Source organism: Lithobates pipiens, unplaced genomic scaffold (assembly GCF_037356315.1).
Source record: "Lithobates pipiens isolate NorthernLeopardFrog02 unplaced genomic scaffold, aLitPip1_a1.2 Scaffold_8, whole genome shotgun sequence".
NCBI lineage: Eukaryota > Metazoa > Chordata > Amphibia > Anura > Ranidae > Lithobates > Lithobates pipiens.
The window spans coordinates 690,786,743-690,799,759 of record NW_027507903.1 but is presented as its reverse complement, the minus strand read 5'-3'; the positions used below and the strand labels follow the sequence as shown (position 1 = coordinate 690,799,759).

General features: G+C 43.6%; 2 protein-coding genes across 2 annotated transcripts in view; one reads left to right on the top strand and one right to left on the bottom strand.

The window, feature by feature from the left end:
- Positions 1-13,017, bottom strand: part of LOC143963522 (NACHT, LRR and PYD domains-containing protein 3-like) — a 262,510-nt gene that overhangs the window by 240,462 nt on the left and 9,031 nt on the right. The window lies entirely within an intron of this gene.
- Positions 5,934-13,017, top strand: part of LOC143962550 (NACHT, LRR and PYD domains-containing protein 3-like) — a gene marked incomplete at its 3' end in the record, with an annotated part of 112,107 nt that continues 105,023 nt past the window's right edge. The window contains exon 1 of the mRNA XM_077471817.1: positions 5,934-6,114. The remainder of the gene's footprint in view (positions 6,115-13,017) is intronic.

Genomic DNA, 13,017 nt, shown 5'->3' with positions numbered 1-13,017 from the left:
CATATAACCATGGCCCACTAAATTGAGCAACCCATGGGCCGGCATCGTTCCAAGTAAAAAACTCCTCTTGCCAGCATCTATCCAGCAGCCAAAGCTCTCCTAATAAACTGTAAGCAAGTGGAACACGGATTCCTAGTTCTCCATAGGCGCCCCTTTTCCGTCACACCTAACCCACCTTATAGCTGTGTACGTGAAGTATCGGACACAGTGCACCGCATCGGATTATGCCAGAACTTTTTTTTTTTTTTTTTTGACAGATCAGTGAGGAAACGAGGCAAAACTTGTTTGGTTCCTTCTCAGGCACCACCCCCGCTGTAGACACCATTAAAAACCCCGGAGGCAATTAGCCTCGCCATTTCCTTATCCGGGTATCTACTTATGAAAGGCTGCAACCTTTTCACCCCCTTCCAAAAGTCATCCCTTGTGTGACTAGGCTCGTCTGTACATTGTCCTCACATGAAGCCACGACAGAATGGATGGGTCCCCCCACCCTTTTAACACTCGTGTTTAACATCAAAAACCACTGAACTGACAGGAGCTCACATTGCACTGCCAACCCACCCCCTTCCTTTTCGGCCGACCGTCCAGAGGGGGGTATACCCCCCCAAAGGAACTGCTTCGGGGGCCTCTACTACTACAGAAACCGCATCCAGAAGCATCTTTGATCCCCATTAAGAGACGGCCATACCGACCTGCACGGTCTAAACTGCTCATCATCCCATAGCCAATCAGATCCTTCTTTTTAACATGTGCACCTACCACTGGCCTACATATAACAGGACAATGCCAAACCATGTTTGGGTTCTTCCCCCATGACAATCGCATAATGGCGACCGCCTTCCACAAAATCAATCGGTACCTCCTCTTACCTTTATCCATTTTCCCTTAATCTTCCTGCATGACCCTATACACTTAAAATGTAAATCCCCCCTTTTTTAAAGGGGGCCATAATGAGAAGATCCACACACTTACCTTTTCAAATTATATCCCGGAATTCCTATTTAATTGTGTTCCCAGGGGACCCTCAAAGAACCCGCACATCTCACATTTTATTTTTATTTTTTTGCATCTGCAATCCTTACCATCTCCATCCTACCATTACCTGACAACCCCACCACTGCACCACTGTCCCCAAACTGGCAGGCGCACTGCCCGCCACTTGTGGGCCAGCATCCACCACCTCTGTTCCCGGAGGAGCAACTGCCGCCGACATTGCACCCCCCTTTTCAACCCCCAACAAATCCTGCAATGCAACTTCAAAGAAAAACATTTAGACATTATTTGACCTACCAGGCTGACTGGAACCCCAACAGCCGCCTTGCTTGCCTCCATCGCTGGCTCGCATTCCTGCGGTTCCTCCTCGCACACTGTCAGCTCGCCTTCCCACCTGTCATCCTAGACCAGGACCGGTGGTGTCATCAGCCCCCCAGGCATAGAGGTCCTGGGGGCCGTGGAGTCCCTCTGTTGTAGTGCCTGTCTCACCCCCGAAGCTCCGCCTCCTGCCATGGTTCCACACATGCCCTCACATACTGTGACCTGGAAGGTCAATCTCGTCCTTCCACCGCCATCTGCGCTGCAAAGTCCGGCAGATTGTCCACCGGACCAATCTGCCGGAAAGTCTGATCATGTGTACGCGGCATAAGGCCCAATTTTGTGCAGAGTTGTAATGGAAATTTGTAGGTTCTGTATATAATTGTATTCTATTTTATATGTATTGCACAATGCCCTCACTGTGCACACAGCACTAATAATGTTTTCAGTACGTTTTGCATTCTTTAGAGTCCTGATTAGAATTAGCCTGCCTATGTAACGCCCCTTGTTACCATAAACATACAATTGTAATATTAATGTGATACCTAAGTAATCATGTGTATAAAAACCTTCAAATGCGTCATAATAAAGGAGAACGGTTATTTGGAAAGATGCTGAGAGTATCTTTTTTGTCTGTTCCCTACTGCAGTAGTTATTAATTTGGAACCACTAAATCAATATGAGGATAGGAGTTGCCTTTCATCAAAATATCCATTTCAGGTGGTCGAGCCAGCCAGGAGGGGTTATCAGGTGACCCTGAGTAACCGAAACGAGGAGCTTGAGACGATCCGGGAATTTCTGATAATCAGCCGCCTGAGGTAAGCCTTTTGCTTACATTTGAGTTATCAGACTTCCTTGATCGGTAAGGCATTTTCGGCACAAAGGGTACCTATTTTACTCCCCTTAATCGAACTGTATTGATTGGTGGTTATATGTTATGTTGTCACTGTCTACTGTCCATTGGAGTGTTAGAGATAAGAAAGGGAAGAATAATGCTGTTCACAGGTATATGTAGTACATCTGCTAGATAAAGTAGTTTGGAGGCAAAAGTGTATAGGCACATGTAGAGAAGACTGGCCAGTCATTATGGGCTTTAAATTAAGTAAGGGAATGACGGGTAAGAGACCCTCAAAAATTCCCAGCGCAAGAGGAGCACTATATATGAACCGAAGGTGCGGTTCCGCCTATACTCAGCCCCTAGATTAATGGTTAAAGTGGACAGGGATCCACAAAGGGTAACTGGGTTACCACCAAAGTCCACAGGGACAAAGAATCATGCAGAGTATACAGCTAGAGAAACAGCTATGTGAGCAGGATGGATCAAGGGCAGGCCGTATAGTATATACAGGCGGTCCCCTATTTTCAAACATCTGACTTACAAACATCTCCTACTTACAAACTGAGGGAGACAACAGGAACTGAGAGGAAATCTACCCCTAGGAAGGGAAATTCTCTCCTGTAAGCCCTTGTACACACGGTCGGAGATTCCGACAACGGATTTTGTCCAAAACTGTTGCATACACATGGTCGGACAAAGTTGTCGTAATCACGTCAGATTTTCCGTTATTTCGTTACGACGGGACTACGTTCACGCTAGTAGCCAATAGTTTTGGTGTAGGAATTTGATCTGAGCATGCGTGGCACTTTGTCCGATCGGAATTCTCTACCCATGATTGGAGTATGTCCAATCAGAGTATTTTGTCAGAAAACTTTACCAACAAGTTGGAAAACTTGGTCCGTCGGATACTCCGTCGTAAACAGTCCGATTTAGACCACACACAGTCGGAATATATGACAAAACGGTCCGATCGGACACATTCCATCGGAATATCTGACCGTATGTACAAGGGCTTAGAGTTGATATGGGAAAAACGTGTCTCCTCCACTGAGTTATTACCAATCCTTGTTTCCCTAAAACCCCCAAGTTTGCAAATTCCAAGAAAGTGAGGAAATCTTCTGAACAGGGGCACATACAGCAAAACAAATGTTACAGGGGTGATAACCCTTCCTTATGTTAGCCAAAAAACTTAAAAATAGATTTTTTGGCTGGAGCTACACTTACAACATGTACCTGTTCCAAATTACAAACAGATTCAACTAAAGAACAAACCTACAGTCCCCATATTGTTTTTAACCCAGGGAACCACCTGTATACTGTTGTTCAGAGTATATAAGGGGCCCCATGCCTTTTTTTTTTTTTTTGGGTGTGGGGTTCCCCTTAATGTCCATACCAGACCCAAAAGGCCTGGTATTGGGCTGGGGGGGACCCATGCCATTTTTCTCAATGATTTTCATCTATATTGCCGGGACCCAAAATGACAGCCGCAAGCAGTTTTAAATGACTTTTATTCTTTTAAAAATGTCATTTTGCTGCAGGGACTGTTCTAAACATGGCAAAAATGCTTCATTTTACAGACATACTATAGACACCCCCCAGGCACGATATTTAAAGGAATATTACACTTTTATTGTTTCACTTTAAGCATTATTAAAATCAGTGCTCCAGAATAAACCACCGCTTTTAAAACTTTTTTTGCATTGATCCATGTCCCCTGGGGCAGGACCCGGGTCCCCAAACACTTTTTAGGACAGTAACTTGCATATTAGCCTTTAAAATTAGCACTTGATTTTTCACGTTCGGGTCCCATAGACTTTAACGTTGTTCACACAAACTTTTTGTCAGTTTGCATGTTCTGCCGCGAACCAAACCATGTGGTGGGGTGTTCGGCTCATCCCTACTGGACAGTAGAGCCAATCTCAAGGCCCTTCAAATGGCCAACATAGGGTAATGCCACATAGCTTCAAAGAATAGTCTAATATAAACTATCCTTATTGTACATCCAGCATAAGCTCCAGGGTCCTGTAAGGGTCAAAGAGCCTCAAAGCTGAAAAAAGAAAAAATAGTCCACAGTGGTAGTAACGCAACGATCAAGAAACCCCCATAGCCACACAAAAGACAGCAATAAAAGTGGAATGGAAAAACTCCAAGCATACCTAGTAATGGTGGATATAACAGATAAACCAGCCATCCTTGTGCGTCCAGACAGAGTGGAGCTGTCTCCGTCTGAACACCGCCATGTCCATGTGTATATACGTCCCGACCAGACACGCGTCATCCCCAACACCGGCGGTGACATCACCCAGACCAGCCACAGGTTACCGTGCATGCGCCCACATCACTGCTGACAATAGGAATGGCTTATAAGATTGTGTTTCATTTATACCTGGAGCATATGTCACGGAAAGACATTCAATCCATAAGGTTTCCCTTTGAAGAATTTGTTTATGCCATTCTCCTTCTCTTGGGCTTTTAGGGTTAGCTATCCAACTAATCACAGGTATTCCAACTGATCTCATCAATTACCCATTATCCATCATTATTTCACCCCTAACCCTGCTTTAGCCATACTTCACATAGGGATAGAGAAGTGCCTTCATCCTTTTAGAGCGGTCATCATTCACATACTAATAGCTGCTCGCAATTTGGTGCTTTGCAACTGGAAAGCCATCACATCTGACAGATGTAAAATTGATAGTCCAACAAAATCACTTGTTTGAATGCCTATTGATCATCAACACCCTCTCTTGTACATTGTTTGATAAATCTTGGGAAATCTGGACAGACAAAGTTACTGCAGTGCCCTAATTTGAGAACTATTGCTATTTCTGACATTTTTCTAGCACCCTTATTGACATTTCTATAAGTGTCTTTTGCATATTTGCAGTATATATGTGAAATGTAATTGTTCACCAACAACCACTTCTGTGTAAACTCTTTGTAAAATATTAGTGCAGAGTATATAACAAGAAACAAAGAAAAAACTATCTACTGTACACCGACTGCACTGTATTTTATACTGTACACCGCCTGCACTGTATTTTATACTGTACACCGCCTGCACTGTATTTTATACTGTACACCGCCTGCACTGTATTTTATACTGTACACCGACTGCACTGTATTTTATACTGTACACCGACTGCACTGTATTTTATACTGTTAAGTGCCTGCACTATATTATATACTGTACACCGCCTGCACTGTATTTTATACTGTAAACCGACTGAACTGTATTATGTACTGTACACAACCTGAAGTATATTATATACTGTACACACTGTACGCTGCCTCCACTGTATTAAATACTGTACACTGCATTATATACTGTACACTGCCTGCACTGCATTATGTGTGTATATATATATATATATATATATATACTGTATATATATATATATACTGTATATATATATATATATAAACACTGCTTGCACGCTCTATCCACTAACTAACCTACCTAATCTCTCTCCAGTCTCCACATTAATACACTACATATGGCTGCCATGTAATTATATAGTTTGAAGCATGGACTTAGCCCCTGAGCCACGATTGGCCAATCATAGCTCTGACAGTAAATCTAAAGGAAGTGGAATAAGAAAATTGTATGATATATGACAAGACTTTGGGTGAGAGTTGTTCAGCTCATTATACAGGATGAGGAATGTGGACACACGCAGAGATAGAGATAAATGACCTCTGAACAGTCTATACAGGGGAAGGTGTGTTATGTTGTTAAAAATCCCGTCCCCTCCCACCTCCAAGGCAGAAAACCTTATTTGCGCCCTTCTGCTCTTCATAGTATAAGAAGGAGTTGGACGCGGCCAGTGCCGTGTTTCCAGGTTTTCTCTTCCAGAATCTTCTGTGATCGGACTCTTCACCTTTCTAGGAATAATTTGAGCTCTCTTCATTGTCGGGAAGGAACAAACAATCTGATTGGAGGATGTATGGACAGATCTAACAAGGTGAGGCCCCATCAATCATTTTTTTTAAACAATATATTTTTATCAGAGTATAGCAATAATTACAAAGAAATGACCAGAGTGAAAGAACCACTACAAAAACTAAAATCACAAATCATATAGAGGGCAGGACGTGAGGGGAATACCTCCTCCCACCAATCATATAACAATACCAATCTGGTGCAGGTGCAGGTCTCAAAAGTGTATCAAATAGAATTCAGCACTCACATAAGAGAGCAGCGGAAAGATTAGAAGTAAATGGTCCCAAACTCTAATGGCACCTACACACAATCGGAATTCTCATCAGAAAAAGCTCTGATGGTTTTCCGATGGAATTTTGCTCAAGCTGTCTTGCCTACACACAGTCACACCAAATTCCGATCATTTAGAGCGCGGTGACATACAACACGTACTACAGGACTAGAAAAAGTCCTGTATTACGTCTAGAATTATGAAACCAGTCCAAAAGTACTGGTAAGGTGTATTGCCTTGTGATAGTAACCCAAATGGGGTAAGCTTGCCCCTCCCAAAGATTTAAGCCTAGTGAGGATATTGTATCTGATCCCGGCTGGGGAGTCAGCCCATGTATATCACACAAAAAAAAGATCTTACTGAACTAAAACCATGGAGGGTATACATTTTTTTAATAATGCCGTCTGCCTGAACCAGGAATGTTTCAGAGTTCACAAATTATAAAAGAGATTTATAGTTTAAGTCATAAAGATTGTCTCGCTTAGATTAAGGTGACCACATTTTTAAAATGAAATCTGGGGACATATTTATTTTTTATTGGCAAATAGTAACTATTTTATAAGCATATTTTCCTCAAATGATATATGCAGTGTATGGGGTGCGTGTTTATGTAATGATTGTATGATATATATGTTATTTTTGGAATTTCTGGACATCATTTCATACCAGCCTCATAGCATTATTATACCAGCCCAACCACATAACGTTATTATTTTCTTGTTCACAAAAGGGAAAACCGTGCATTTTAAAGCACATTTCAAGAGTGTATTATACTTGCCAGTGCCCATCAGCTCATCCTCACCAGTGCCCATCGGTGTAGCCTGTCCAGTGCCCATCGGTGCAGCCTGTCCAGTGCCCATCAGCTCAGTCTGTCCAGTGCCCATCAGCTCAGTCTGTCCAGTGCCCATCAATGCAGCCTGTCCAGTGCCCATCAATGCAGCCTGTCCAGTGCCCATCAATGCAGCCTGTTCAGTGCCCATCAATGCAGCCTGTTCAGTGCCCATCAATGCAGCCTGTTCAGTGCCCGGCAGCTCAGCCTTACCTCCCACACAATAGTTTTCCTTCCCTCCTCCCATAGTAGGGACCTTTGCCCCTATACAATAATGTTGTCTACTACCCCATAGCAGTGTCCTGCTCCCTTTCAAATAACACCCCAACTATAGTGTCCTCTGCCCCCTCAACCCTGCAGTAGAGTCCTCTGCCCCTCCTACTGTTGTCCCTCCTGTGCCCTCCAAAACAGCATCCTCTGTCCCCTTCACACACCCCCACTGTAATGTCCTCTGCCCCCACTGTAATGTCCTCTGCCCCCCCAAAAGCAATGTCCTTTGTCTCCTTCACTTCCCCCCACTTTAGTGTCACCCCCCAATGGAATGTCTCCTGCCCCCTACACACACCCATCCCCCCATTGTAGTGTCCTCTGCCCCCCATGCAATGCCCCTTGTCCCCTACACACACCCCACACTGTAGTGTCCTCTACCCCCCATACAATGCCCCCTGTCCCCTATACACACACACACATACACACACACACACTCCTTCCCCCCACTGTAGTGTTCCCTGTCCCCTACACACACCCCTCCACCCACTACAGTGTCCTCTTCCCCCCAATGAAATGCCCCCTGTCCCCTACACACACACCCTTCCCCCTATAATAGCAATTTGGCTGTATGCTATGCACACAGCCACATCTGCTGCTGTGCTCATATAAGCACCCATTTCCATTTTAATGATATAATACTTTAAGCTTACCTTCTAACCCATTCATTCAAGTATTCAGACATCACCTGCATTCCTACATCCTCATCTCAGCCTGACTGCTCCTCAGCCAGCCCCCCCCCCCCCCCTGGTTCCTCATTAAAGAGCCATCACCAGCATTCTTACATTCTCCAAACGGTCAGCATCCCTGTCCTCTGACCTCAACCAAAAACGTTATTTAGCTTTCCACTGGAAGCCACGCCCTGGAGGGTGTGCCTCCAACAGCTGAACACCTCCCACAAAGGGTGTGACCTCACAGCAGCAACACAGGATGTGAATGCCCATATAAGGACAGTACAATGCAATACAATACAGAAGAAAGTACCAATCACAGACATGTATACATTCAAATAGTCAGTGACGCAAACTGACTAAATGCTTTCAATGATGGAAACCATACAAAACCAATGAACGATGACTACAATTCCTCTGATAGAAATCCTTAATATACATTGTTCCAGAGAACAATGTATACCTGGATTATTCTACACCTCCGTGTGGATGGAAGGCTATCCACAGATGTGCACTGCCCATCTCCATGTGGTAATCAGGCACAGCAGAGATAATGTGCCCACATCCGCCTACAACCAATCCCCGCAGAGCAAGCATATGCCCCCAGACGATCGTCTGTACAGTGTACAGGGGCCCTTTCCCTGGCGGACATACCCCCACTCCGCAAACACCTTTTTTTCCAATCCCAAGAAGTTATCGACTACCTAATGGATCTCAACCAGCGTCAGTCTGCCCCAGTCAGCTCTTTTAGAGCAGGTTAGGGGAGAATGAACACAGGAGGACTCTTATGACAATACATATAATAAATACATCTAAAATTTTCCACAACACCCCCACTGTAGTGTACTCTCCCTCCATGAAATGTCCCCTGTCCCCTACACACCCCTCCACCTCACTGTAATGTCCTCCGCCCCCCATGAAATATCCCCCGTCCCTACACACACACACCCCTCCACCTCACTGTAGTGTCCTCTGCCCCCCCATGCAATATCCCCATCCCTACACACACACCCCCCTACTGTAGTGTCCTCTGCCCCCATGCAATGTCCCCTGTCCCCTGTCCCCTAAACACACCCCACCCCCCACTGTAGTGTCCTCTGTCCCCTTTATCCCTCCCCCACTGTAATGTTCTCTACCCTGCCAATACAATGTCCTCTGTCCTCTTCACACACCCCTTTTAGAGTCCTCTGTGCCCTTCACCCCTCCCTCCCCTCAACCATAGTGTGCTCTGTGTTCCCACTCACCCTACCTTGCACCAGAGTATAGCAGAGCAGAGAATGGGAGCAGTCGCAGTACTGCATAGAGGGCGGGGTGGGATCTGACAGAGTCAACTTTTCACATTAACAAGCTGGTGATTGTTTGATAGAACTGCCTGGCAGCCAATCACCTGCTTGTTAACAAAAAAAGGTAATTCCAGTAGCTTGGGCTTGCCTTAGTCTGTGCCCATCAGCTCAACATTACCAGTGTCCATCATCTCCACCTTTCAGTGCCCACCAATGCAGCCTGTCCAGTGCCCATCAGCTCCACCTTTCAGTGCCCACCAATGCAGCCTGTCCAGTGCCCATCAGCTCCACCTTTCAGTGCCCACCAATGCAGCCTGTCCAGTGCCCATCAGCTCCACCTTTCAGTGCCCACCAATGCAGCCTGTCCAGTGCCCATCAGCTCCGCCTGTCCAGTGCCCGTCAGCACCCCAAAAATAGCACTTTTTGGTGGTATTTGATCAGCTCTGCAATTTTTATTTTTTGTGCTATAAACAAACAAAAAAAGCATTATTTTTAACTTTTTGCTATAATAAATATCCCCAGAAAATATATAAAAAAACATTGTTTTCTTCAGTATAGGCCGATACGTATTCTTCTACATATTTTTGGTAAAAAAAAAAACAAAAAAAACAAAAAACAAAAAAAAAAAAATCGTAATAAACTTATAATGATTGGTATGTGCAAAAGTTATAGCGTCTACAAACTAGGGGATAAATTTATGGCATCTTTAAATTTTTATTAGTAATGATGGTGATCTGCGATTTTTATCATGTTTGTGACATTATGGCGGACACATCGGACACTTTTGACAATATTTTGGGACCATTATAAAAATGCACTGATTACTTTGTAAATGACACTGGCACTGAAGGGGTTAAACACTAGGGGGTGATCAAGGGATTAAGTGTGTCCTAGGGAGGTGTTCTAACTGTGGGGGATGGGTTACCACTCACATGACAGAGATCACTGCTCCCGATGAGAGAGAGCAGGAGATCTCTGTCATGTTGCTAGGCAGAACAGGGAAGTGCCTTGTTTACCTAGGCATCTCCCTGTTCTGCAGCTCCATAACATGATCGTGGGACACTGGCAGAAATCGAGTCCGCAGGTCCCGTGAGCACGATCACAGAGCATGTGGTGGGGTGGCACGTACATGCCTACAATGCCACAATTTAACGGGGAAGTACAGGTATGCCCATTTGCGCAGCTGTGCCATTGTGCTGACGTATATCATTGTATATTGTATGTCAGCAAGCGGTTAAACATTGTTCAGTGGGGGGGGCAGAATATATCGACTTTGCCGATTACTACCTAGCTTCTATACTCACGCAACTTAAAGAATGGCTCCTACCTTCTCCTACCACAATCTGGGGAGCCATAGAAGCATCTTACACACCAGGTCACTCCCTATATCCCTGGCTCGTTAGCATACCACTGGGAGCTAGAATTCCTCCACATATACCTCCCACCATGACAGCTTTGATTAAAACCTGGAAAATATGAATTCAATCAACCCACTCCCACCCTCACTCCACTACCCTGAAAATCCCTATCATAGCGGTACATTACATCATGGATCAATATCCTTTACATCCTGGCAATCAAAAGGTATAAAATAGGTTAATGATCTCTTTGACAAAGACAACGTCAAGCCCTTTCCTACCCTCCAAAACGACTTTCTCCTCCCAAACTCAGATCTATACAAATACATTCATACAAAACATTGCATATCAACACTCTACTTATGGCTGCGCAAAATCCCCTCTCCAGCTTGGACATACTACACAGCCAGTACACCCCATAATACACCCCATAATAAAGGGATCTCACTCTCTTATATAATTGTGCAACAAAAATGCACTTTCACCTAATCAGCCCCTTTACTCAAATGGGTAAATGATCTAAAATGTACACACAGTATACTGACAAACAATGGACCACAGCCTGCAATGCCACATATAAAGCCACCAGTTGCTCCACCTTCTGGGAACTTTCAGTCTAATTGCTACTCAGATGGTATTTGACCCCTGATAGAATTTCTTGATTCAACCATTCCATAACTACCTTATGGTGGAGACACTGAGGCCAAAAAGGCGACCTCCTTCACACCTTTTGGGGGTGCCCTAAATTGACAGCGTTCTGGACATCCACATTCAAACTCATATCCAAAGTCGCTCAAACTTCTATCATACCCTCTCCTAGCTCCGCACTCGTATTTTTGGAAATGGAAATACTCCCACACCCATCACAACACATAACTACACACATTCTGCTAGCCGCTAAACTTAACATCACTTAACAAAGATGGAAAGACCCTAACCCTCCCACCATACGGGATGTGATACATTTAACCCAAATGCACTATTCACATGAACAAATGACAGCGATCCATTCAGAGAAATTAGAACACTTCACTCACAAGTGGCAACCTTGTACTAAATGGAAAATGTTAAATCTATGAAAAAAACAACCCTTCCTCCTTATTTCTGAAGAAACCAAATGCATAACTGAAATACGTATAACACTTGTGATATTTTACACTGTATACCTGAAATCTCTTTACAATTGTTAATAATGTCATGGTTTATTTCTCTTGCCAACTGAAAATTCAATAAATATCTATTGATAAAAGAGGATGTATAAATATTACCAGAGTAATTTGATAGAAAACACTGTAGATTACACATTAAAAAAAAAAAAAGAAAAAACGAAATATGCAAACAAAACCAAAAAGGTGCAATGCAGTACAATAAACCCAGAATGTCCAATGTACCACCTTCGGTAAAAGAAAAAAAAATCAATAGAATTAAAATACATGAGACAAACAAAATGACAGTCAGAAGATTGAACTGTGTTTGAACTGGATGGATTTTTGATTGAACTGGATGGACTTGTGTCTTTTTTTTCAACCTGACTAACTATGTAACTATGTAAGATGACGACCTTCACCATAACCACTGAGTTACCCAATGAAACAGAGCATTGAGGTTGGCTTGAAGGCTGGAGACATCCTATAAGGACGTTATTCCACTGCATAGCTTGGTATCATCTGCAAAGACTGAAATCCCCGACCCAATATCATTTATAAAAATATTACAAAGTAAGGGTCCCAACACTTAACTTTGGGGTACCCCACGAATAACATTGAACCTTGGGGTACCCCACTAACACTGAACTTTGGGGTACACCACTGATAACCTTAGATCATTCAGAATATGAATCATTAACCACGACTCTCTGAATTCTGTTATTTTTCCATTTATGATGGCTTTAAAATGACAGAGCTAAAAAAAAAAAAATTAGGATCGGTGGGTGGATGCCATCAGGGCCAGGTGCTTTATTCACCTTTATTCTGTCTAAATATTTCTGGACAATATCACTTTTGAGACATTGTGGATCATTTGGGGCTGTGTCACTATCACCCCCATTATGGACATGAGCTCCCCCATGCTCCTTTGTATAAACAGAGCTGAAGAATGGATTTAATAAATCTGCCTTCTCTTTGTCCCCAGTCACCCACTATAAATTATTGTGTAAAGGGCCTACTTGATCAGACCTGACCTTTCTATTATTAATCTATTTGAAGAATTTTTGGGGTTTGTCCTATCTTTTGCAATCTGTCGGTTGT